At 41.0% G+C, this 9,835-nt stretch overlaps 1 protein-coding gene across 5 annotated transcripts in view; it reads left to right on the top strand.

Moving 5' to 3' along the window:
- Positions 1-296: 296 nt before the first annotated feature.
- TAB2 (TGF-beta activated kinase 1 (MAP3K7) binding protein 2) overlaps positions 297-9,835 on the top strand; it is a 60,292-nt gene continuing 50,753 nt past the window's right edge. Inside the window, exons 1-2 of one of the 5 annotated variants that reach the window (XM_021527034.3) lie at positions 297-521; positions 2,032-2,161. The gene's annotated coding sequence lies outside the window, so the exon portion shown is untranslated. Of the gene's footprint in view, positions 522-908; positions 2,162-4,314; positions 5,455-9,835 lie in introns of those variants that run through there. The other 4 variants (XM_077782128.1, XM_021527036.3, XM_077782127.1 and 1 more) reach the window with 4 other exon arrangements.

Below are 9,835 nucleotides of genomic sequence, written 5' to 3'. Positions count from 1 at the left end.
CCGGCGGAGGCGCCGCCCGCGCTCTCCCCCCCGCCCACGCCCCCGCCCGCCCCGGCGCCCATTGGCGCGCGGCGCATCCCCGTTAGCGCTCGCGGCGCGGTCTCGCGATGCTGGGGCCGCCGCCGCCATATTGTCGCTCTATTTTGATTCGGAGCGCAGAGAGCGCGGGGGGAGGGGGCCGGGAGCGGCGCGCGGCCCCAGCGGCGGCTCCGGCTGAGCGGGAGCGGCGCCGCCACAGCCACCGCACGCACACCCCGCACACCCACACCCCGCCCCGCCCGCCGCCGCGGCAGCACGGACCCCCCTGCCCTCCTTCCTCCTGCTCCTCCTTCCTCCGCCTCCTCCCCCCGCGGAGCGGAACGGCGGCGGCGGGAGGCTGCGGAGAGGGTCGGGTCGGCGGGGTCCCCCCTGCCGGGCGGAGGCGGCGGCGGCGCTGGTGGCGGTAGTGGCGGCGGCTGCTGCCCTGGTTGTGGGGGCGGCGGAGGAGGAGGAGGAGGAGGAGGAGGAGAAGCGGCAGCAGGGTAAGGCTGACCCCGCCGAGCGGGCCTTGGCGACTCCCCGGGCCGGGCTCGCGGTCCCATCCCGGGTGCTGCAGGGAGAGGCGCGGGGGCTGGCAGGGCGGGGGCCGGGCTCCCGCGGGCGCTCAGCGCGCCCCGGGCTGCGCCAGGGTGAGGGGGACGGGGAAGGCCTGTGCGCGGGGAGGGAGCAGCCCGGCACCCCGCTCTGCCGGCGTGCTGGGAGCGAAGGGACGGCACGGGAAGCCTCCGCGCAGCGGGGCGTTCAGGCAGAGATGGAAACTTATTTTCCTCCGCGAGTCGCTGGAGCTTCCCGACGCGGGGAGGGATCGGGGGGCTGCGGCTGCCCGGGGAGGGGCGGGAGCTGCCAGCGGGCTCGCCTGGTTGCTGGAGGGAGGGGGAGAGAGAGGGAGGGGCTGGCCCGGCGCCTGGCAGGTGACAGGTGTGAGTGCGGCGGGCGAGACTCCGCCATTTGAGGATGAGTACCCGAGTGTCTGAGGTGTGAGGTTTTGGTGCCCCGTGCCTTTGCGGGGGCTGGCTGGGCTCGATTCCATATATAGTATATTTGGGACGTTGGTTTCCATTATTCCAGTCAATTTAGTTGTCGAGTAGAAATTCTTGAAATGGCTCTGATAAGAGCTGTTTTGCAGAGAGGAGATGCATAGCGTTTCTCATTTTCTTCCCTTCTTCTGTTTTGTCCCTCTGAGAGACGTGGGAACGCTCTGCGGAGGTGTGTAGTACTCTGTTTCATTCATTGGAAGGCTCGTATGAAAAGTCTGAATGCTCAGTCCTGTTTGATGTAGGCAAGGCCTTCAGGGAAGAAACCTGGTGGTGTTCTTTGTGCTGTGCCTGGTGGCTGGCAGGGCCTGATTTGTTCCCAGCACCTGTGGGTATTTCTGTATTAATGATGGTAAGCACATACATAAAAAAGGAATTCCAAAGGGATGCTTCTTAAGGAGTGGGTTTCAGGTGTGGTTTTCTAGTAGTAAGTTTAGGATCTCTGATACAGACTTGATAAAGCAGTTTCTGGACTTCACCTGTAGAACTCTGAAAATGGTGCTGCATATAATTTTCAACTCTAACATATGCCTTCTAAACATCAGCATAAGTCAGATAGAGTCTTAGACTGTTCACATTAATTCATGTCATGATTCTACCCACCAAAATGGTACTGTTCATGCACTACTTTATAAGGAGGGATAATGATGCTGCAGCAATAGCGTTATATTCACTGTTGGCCACAATTTGCTGAAATCAAGAATAATTTTCAGCTTAGCTGTAGATTTGCCAGATAATTAGGCATTTGTGTTTCACATACACATTTCAGTTATTTGTTCTTTGCCTATACTGTTGTAACTGTATTCTGATACCTGCTTTTGGCAAGAGGGAAGTTCCACTGACAGGTTAGGAGAGACATGTCATCAGCTTCAGTGAGTCCTGCTCTCTGTTTTAAATTAAAATTTCAGTCAGTTGTGACTGTGATCCACATGTTTAACTTAGGTATTCTTAACTGCAGATAGTACCTTGATTTGTGCTGCACCAGAATGAACCCTCAATTGAGTCTCAAATTCTTGTAAAAACGGAGAAGACCTGGGTGGTTTTTCTCATGTTGCTTCACAGGGGAGAGAGCCTCCAAAGGGGAAGAGGTAAGGAAGGTGGTTGGGAGAGGTACTCAGTTTGGGTTGTCTCATTTTTGTGTTTAAGAGATACTTGATAAAGCATCATCCCTATCATTACATGTGAGGGCAGTGCTATCTTGCTATGCTACCTTTGCTTATGCCAGCTTTTCAAGACTTTGTGAAATGCAAACCATTATCTTTCTCAACATAAGAGAAGTCAAATGATTCTACTCTGTTCCTTTATGTCTGTTAATACAATCATAGAATTCTTGAAAATGGGCACTCTTCCTATGATAGCGTCCTGGTAGAAACTTCTCTTTCCCAACAGTGACAGTACAGAAATAGTGTTTTTCTGCACCATGGCATTGCTTTGAAGGCCAAGGTCTTGTGTTATTTTGTAGTGGTTTTTGGTGTTACAGGTAGCTGGTATGTTTTTTGAGTCTTGTAGAATTAAACCTGTCATCTGTTGAAGAGATTATTCTCAGGGAAAAAAAAAAAAACCAACCAAACCCAAAACTTTTTTTTGCTATGTAGCTTAAAGGGCTATTAGCAAATTATTTCTTTGTGAGAATGTATTTTGAAACATAAAACTGTTACTGTTCATCCTGTTACAAGTGCTGCCTCCTTATCATGATCTCCATGGTTGGAAACACTGGAAGAAATAAGTTGGTCAGATATGACCTCAAGTTTATGAAATGACTGTAAATTTAGGACTGCGGGATCAGGCTGATCTTTTCTGAGCTGCTGCAAGCGGAATGCTGAACAATGTTACTGTTGGTGCTTTTACAGAAAACAGAACAGAAATTCCAGTGATTCAGAACTGGATTTTTTAAAAGCTATATTCAAAATTCGAACATTTATATGTTTGACATGAAAGGTAACTTTTTTACCACGACTGTATACAGTGATTCAAGTTGGGTTTTTCTCACTTCATTGCTGTAGTAGGTTATCTCAATTGGGCCAAGTGTGTGCTTTCTGTTTCAAGGAGGAGAAATGCTGCTAGATGCCCTAAGACATCTTGAACCCTTCTTAGCAACCTGGTCTGGTTTGGATTTCACATTTTTAAATGCAACTATGAAAGCAAGAAAGCTGTCAGATGTACAATTGGAAAATATTTTTTTATCAACTTTTCAATGTCATCAGGAGTTTTTTGGTATAATAGTTGTTTCAGTTTCACCCTCTCTCGAGAATGCTTACCAAAAAATCATTGACATAATATTGATGCTTTCCCTGACAGAAGTTTTTGTAGACATTTATCCTAATTGTAATAAAGTTAGGGATTTGTTTTTATTGAACTGATCATCAAGTAAAACTCTCAATCAAGAAATTACTGCAGATGCTATACAGACATTTACTGAGTTTTCTGGTTTCTGTTACATTGCTTTAGGTGGTGTTCCTTGATTGGTAGCAATTGGATTCTAGTGAAACCAAGTGAAATAGCTTGACATAAGTAAAGTTAAAAGATCTGTGGGGTTTGTGTGTAGTATCCCAATATTCTTGGACCATGACCATTGCTGACTGAACGGCATCGCTTGGTATATTCCTGTTGCCATAGGCAACTATACTTAAGGTATAGTTAAATACTTAATATTTTTAGAATGCATTAGATTTTTTTTGTTGGTTGCAAGAAGTCAAGCATAATTTGATAATGTGCTAAATAAATTGTAATTTAATACCTAGTCAGAAAATTTTACCAGAAAAATACATTTTTTCTTGTTTGAAATATGCATTCTACTCTTAGAAAAATGCTATGTGGAATCAATTTTTGTAGCAATGTGCAAAATGTGTAGCTCTTTTCTATTCTAAGCACAGATGAAGATCAGATTTCGCTGTCTTTAATAATGAGTGGTTTAAAACTCATTCAGATCCTGCTTGTACTATGAACAGAATTTAATTTTTCCATTATTTGAGAATCTGTGTTTCAGCATGGATTTAAACCTTGTGCTCCCTTTAGCGTTTAAAAAAGCATTAACTTCGGAATACTCAGTGGCAGGAGAAAAGTGTTGGTTGTATGTATGAGTTTTTACAAAATAATCACCCAAGCAACTAGGGCTGTACACCTATTAGTCATGATATTGTTAGGTTTGCTAGAATTTGCCAAAAATGGGACAAAGCCACTTTATATGCTCACTGCTTTGATGATTAACTTAAGGTAGATTACCACTTAAATGGAAAGGATCTTATACTTGTTCCAGAATTAATCAAATCTGGTACTATGTGGTGCTGGCTGGCTGGTCTTCTGGGGCTGCCAATGGAGAAGGCAGAATTCAACCTGCTTTTACTCTCATTGAAAGCACGAATTCAAGTTACTTTTTTCTGTGGAGCTGCCAGTTTTCATGAAATTTGTAGAACCCTTTTTATCTGTGAGATTTTATATGTCCTTTAAAATGCACTTGAAAATTATCAGACGATGCAAGTAATTATTAAAAGGACAAACGAAACAGGTATGTGCAATTTCTTTAAGTTGCCTTTGTTAACTGGACATGCTAGGAAATAAATTTTTGCACTTTGGGAGTTCAGATTTAGCTCTTCTCTTGTGGATAAAATGTTGATATGCACCTATGTTCTGTGGGGTTTTTTAAAGAAATATTTGCTGGTTTTATATATTTGTGTAGTGTATAAACTGTCTTTCATTTGCTTTTCTAAAGTCACAAATCTTGAGTAGTCATATTTCATTTAATCTTGTGTGTCAGTAAAATTTGAACTCATCAAAATTTCAGCAGAGAAATTAGCCAAGAGTCAAGGTGTGAAAGGTGTTATAATAATGTTGAACAAAAGTTAAATTTGTTAAAGTTAATGGCTTCATTAAGATCATCTCTTTAGGGGAAAATTTGGCATTAATTTAGCAGTTACCTGTACTTAGCTGCCAGTTGTCTGTGGGGTAAGAACCAGGTATGAAGTGCTGTACTCTTTTCTCCAGTCAGTAGTTAGAGGACGTGAGAGGTTAAGTATACTGTGGCCAGTGCTTGGAAGAGAGTGGTAAGATAATAGGCATCTGGGATAGAGGTGGAACGTGACTAACTGGAGCACAAGGGCATGGCTGAGACACAGAGAAAATCTGTGGGAAATGGGATTATATTTTGCTGTTTCTGGGACAGCACTCTGAACAAAAATCACATTAAAATAGGTTCTTAAGAAGATGAAGATTAAAAAAAAAAGTTTTGGTGATACAGTTGCTTCCACGCGTTACAGAGCCTCTTGAGCTGTCCTGCGCTTGTGTTTGTGTGGGTCTGATTCAACAGGAGTGCCCAGACTGGCACAGAGTGTGAAGCAACGTGCGGCAAGAATGTGCATGAGTAAGGGAGGAGCTACGTAAGTGTGTAAGACATACATGTTTGTCTCAAAATACACCATCAAAAGCATTATTTTATTGTTATATCATGTATAGTTACAGCTTCTTTACATAATGTGACTTACATGTTGGTTGCATGCTGGTAGTATTATTCAGTCATTGTCTGTGTGGCCAATGGTACATGAGATGTACTCCCACGTCTAACTGATTTTTTGAGCCATGGTATTATCAAATTGTTTTAGTAAGCCTGAAATTATTTGCTTTTTAATATAGATTTGTTACAGACTAAAATTTTTTATGTAGTTTCTTGAGCCTAGAAATAATTATTTGCCTGGTGCACCTCTGTTTTGTCCACAGTGCTAGTAGAAGTGGATAAGAAATCACTGGCAGATGGGAAATGCTCTTTAACAGCAACCATTTAGTTTTATTTGCTGCAGCCTGTCTTTATTTTTCAATAATATGCTTTCCTGTTATCAGGTGTTTTTATAGTTGATTTGTAGAAAGATTGAGTATAAATGTTTAGGGAGTAACTCTTACAGACTCAAAGCTGGGGCTTTAGAATGCGTTTTTCAAAGGAAATTGCTCTGTGTGTAAAAATCTCTTGCTGATCCATCAGTTTATCAGTGTGTTCTCAGAATGTCTTTTTTAACAGGGTAAGTGAGACAAGTTTAGTAAAGTAACTAAAAAAATACAGTAAATTTCAAAATTTAACTATGCCACACATTAGCTACTGATCTGATGCCTCAGAAGCTGTGAGTGACATGTACATTCAGATAAATTATGTCTTTTCTTGAAGCTATTTGGGTTCTGGAAATTGATTTCTATTTCGTACTGAAGGCTAGAAATGCAGAAAAGTCTTTACACATGTAAGTCCTAAGCCTGATTTCCTCAGGTAGAAAAAAATTAACTGTTTCATCTATATACAGGGGGGAAAAAAGCACACAATTAAATGAACATTTAAGTTGTACACTGTGGTCTGTAATTGTATCTTTTGTCAATTTATATTGTGTATAAACTCTTAAGAACTGAAGTCTCCCCTCCTTGCATCCCTGCTGTGCTATACATCTATTTGCAATACTCTCCTGTGTTTTACAGCATTAATAGTTTTTTGGGTTTTCTATTTTTTTTTCTTTACTCTTTGAGAAATCTGTGCCATGCAGAATTTATCTCCTCCAGCCACTTCACTAACATCCTATTATTTTTGTAGGCAGGCTAGAAAAGAGGAAATCTGGTCATTCATATCCTCTCCATTTACCTTGCCTGGGCATGCTGATCTGTACTTTATAGCTGAAGCATTAGTGCCCTCTTGTTTATACTTGACTATGCCATTCTTTTTGTTCTAACCTTTCTGAAGAGACTGATTCAGCACTTGTCACTTCATTCCCATTTTGTCTCTTCTTCAGAGTATCATTACTAAGTTTGCCACTGCTTCATTTAGGCTTTCCTGAGAGAATGATAGAAAAAAAAAAGATCTTGAGTTCTGTACTTGGATTTCTTTCTATTCATTCAACTGGTTCAAACTGTAACTTTCCATTTGTTGAACAAGCATTTGTTTTTCAAAGGGAATAGTAGGTTATCTTTCTTAACGATCCTTCTTAAGTTTAACAGCCTTGAGCCTGGGAACAGACTATCTTCAGGAGCTCAGCAAAAATATGCTTAAAAAGGCATTTCAGATTGAGAAGTACAAAGCAGTAAAAATTCTGGTGTCTTGCTCTCTTTTTTTTTTAAGTACTACTCTTTGGTAAATGGGGATAAGATTATTTTGTATGCAAAAAGTTGTGTATTTAAAACTGTCATTACTGTAATGACTGCCAATACGAGATTATTATATTGTATTGACTAGAGTTTAATGTGTATTAGGCCCTTTTGTGCAAGGCAGTGTACAAATATTTATTAAATAAGCCAGTCCTAAAAGAGTTTGCAGTCCCATGAATAATATGTTTGTTTACCTAGGTACCTATGTTGGATTAGGCAAAGACATTTAGCAAAGTATTTTTCTTTATTAGGCCTGTTAGTTCTCCAGTAATTTTAAAATTGTTCCAGTCTTTAAAAATTAATTAGAACTGTCTTTGATAGCTGTAATTCATTCAGTGATGTTTTGACATTACTTTTAATATTTGCCTGGAAAATTCATAGAAGAGGTATGAAATTACTTGAGTTAGACCCTCACTAGCTTGTGTTCATTGGTAGCTGCTTAGGGTAGAGGTCGGTGTATCAAAGCTGAGAGCTGAAGTTTATCAGAGTGACACACTTGGGGCTTCACTCTGAATGAGAACTTCTTATTTCTTCAGAAAATGAGTTGAATACAAGGAAAATCTAAGCACAAGCAATTTCTTAAAAATGTATATTTGTTTTTGTTCTGTGTCTGAGTTAAAACTTAATATGAATGTATGTGTAAAAAAACGTTGCTAAAGGATCACTTTTTGTGCCTCTACAAGAAGCACATGTTGATCTTTCTTTTCCATGCATAAAGTGCAACTCATCTTTTTTGTTCCTCTTCCATAATACTTGGTGAAGGAGTATAAAATAAATTGTAAGCAGCAGGTGAAAGCTGTCATTTGAATTGTGGAAATTCCTGTTCTTTCCAGTCTCTGGTGTGAAGCAGCAAGGTTCAGAGAAAATACCCATTATTTGTTTCTTCTTTTCCCCTGCATGGGGCTGAAAACCCCTGTGGTTTCCAGATCAAAAGGAAAATACAATTTCTGCCAGTAGTGCTTTCATACACATGCTGTGGAGGAAAAATACCAGTTTGACAATGCGGTATCTTGACTGCTCTGATGATACTGGTTTTGTCAAAGCTGGGAAAGGTACCAGCATGGCTGCACGGTTTTGGATGGATGAAAGAGTGTCATCCTTCCATAAGGATGGATGCATACACAGATTGTATACAGAGATTGCTGGTGTAGTGCAGTTACATGTGCAGAATGGTGTTATTTTTCTGGAAGAGCTGCAAAGTTGAGTGAGTAGTTTTGCTTTGTTGATACAAAAACAGGGCTTAGCTGTCATTAAAGGAATGCTTTCGCTATTTTGTCAGTATTGTGCATGCATTAATTACTCTTGAAGTAATATTAAAAATGGCTTTGAGATAGGAGGTTCAGAGCAAAAAATGGAGGAAAACAAGTGTTTGTGAGTATCAGGGACCATTGATATTTTGCTGTGACTGAACAAGGAAGATTGCTTTCACTGACACAAGCAGGTGGTCCCTTGTTCTGGTCTTATCTATTTGTGAGCCAGGGCAGTTTCTGTATGGGTGTTTAGAAAATTAACCAGATTGCTATTAAACTTAGGTGATCTTGTGGGCTGAGACAGCCCTGGGTGCTGAGGAGCTGCTGGATCAGTCTGAAAGCCTCCTGTAACTTCACACTGAGGGGGTTGTTTTGTGCTACCTCAGCGACAAGGCATGGACTTGTCATCCTTTCCTCTGAGTTCACTGGTGTGGTTTTAGTATAAGCCCACAAACAGATTTTTCTGCAAAACTGAATTATGGTCGAAAAACCAGAAGAATAGATAGATAGAAGAAATAAGAGTTAATTAAGCTGGTATTGTGGATGATGAAAACCCCTCATGAAACTATAGACCTGAGAGTAGTCCTGTGACAGAGAAGCATCAAGACCAGCTCAAGGATTCATCCCTACGCACTGTGGCACTGCAGCTGTTCACAGAGTCCCCAACTGAAATACCGAAATGGTGTAAATTAAAAGCTAGCCCTTCAAAAAGGAGAACTAATTTAATTAGTTGAATTAATTTCACCACAGAACCCATGTATGTGGATTCTACCACTAAAATCTTCACTAGTGACCTACCTGGACGAAAGGTGGTAACAGTAATTTTTCTCCTCTTGCGTGGACATAATCAAAGGCTCTTAAATGCTTTCAACAGCTGTATTTTAATTAGCTTTAAGTGATGGTGCCTGCAAGAACCCTAGCAGTCTTCTCTTTGTCATCAAGAAAGAGTTTTTTCTAAGGTTTTCTGATCTTTAAATGCTGTAGTGCAGTTTTGCAATGCAGTAGGAAATTCAGGTCCCACTGAGACTAGTCAAAGTGTGGCTAATAGGTAAGTGTAAGTGCAATGAGTTATGTAAACTATGGCAAGAGAAAGATTGAGAAAAAAGGTGCAGCACTTGTTGACTCTTGAGGAAAAATGTGGCTAAATTAGGATGGCAAAACAGATGTTTTGTAATAATATTAATGTTTGACTTGTGTACTACAAGGGAGCATTATTTGTGGCCTAGAGTTGGAGCCTTTTATAACCTTTAATAGTTAAAAGACAAAATTAGTGAATCTCTTAAATTATAATCTGCTATTCAAACATATTAATGAAGACAAAGCTTCATTTAAAGATGAGTAAGTTAAAACTAGTCTGTAGGTGTTCTCTTTCTTTCAGGAAGAAACAACTTTCTTCAAGTTGCA

Source organism: Lonchura striata, chromosome 3, assembly GCF_046129695.1.
Source record: "Lonchura striata isolate bLonStr1 chromosome 3, bLonStr1.mat, whole genome shotgun sequence".
NCBI classification, from domain to species: domain Eukaryota; kingdom Metazoa; phylum Chordata; class Aves; order Passeriformes; family Estrildidae; genus Lonchura; species Lonchura striata.
This window is presented reverse-complemented; position numbering and strand designations above follow the sequence as displayed.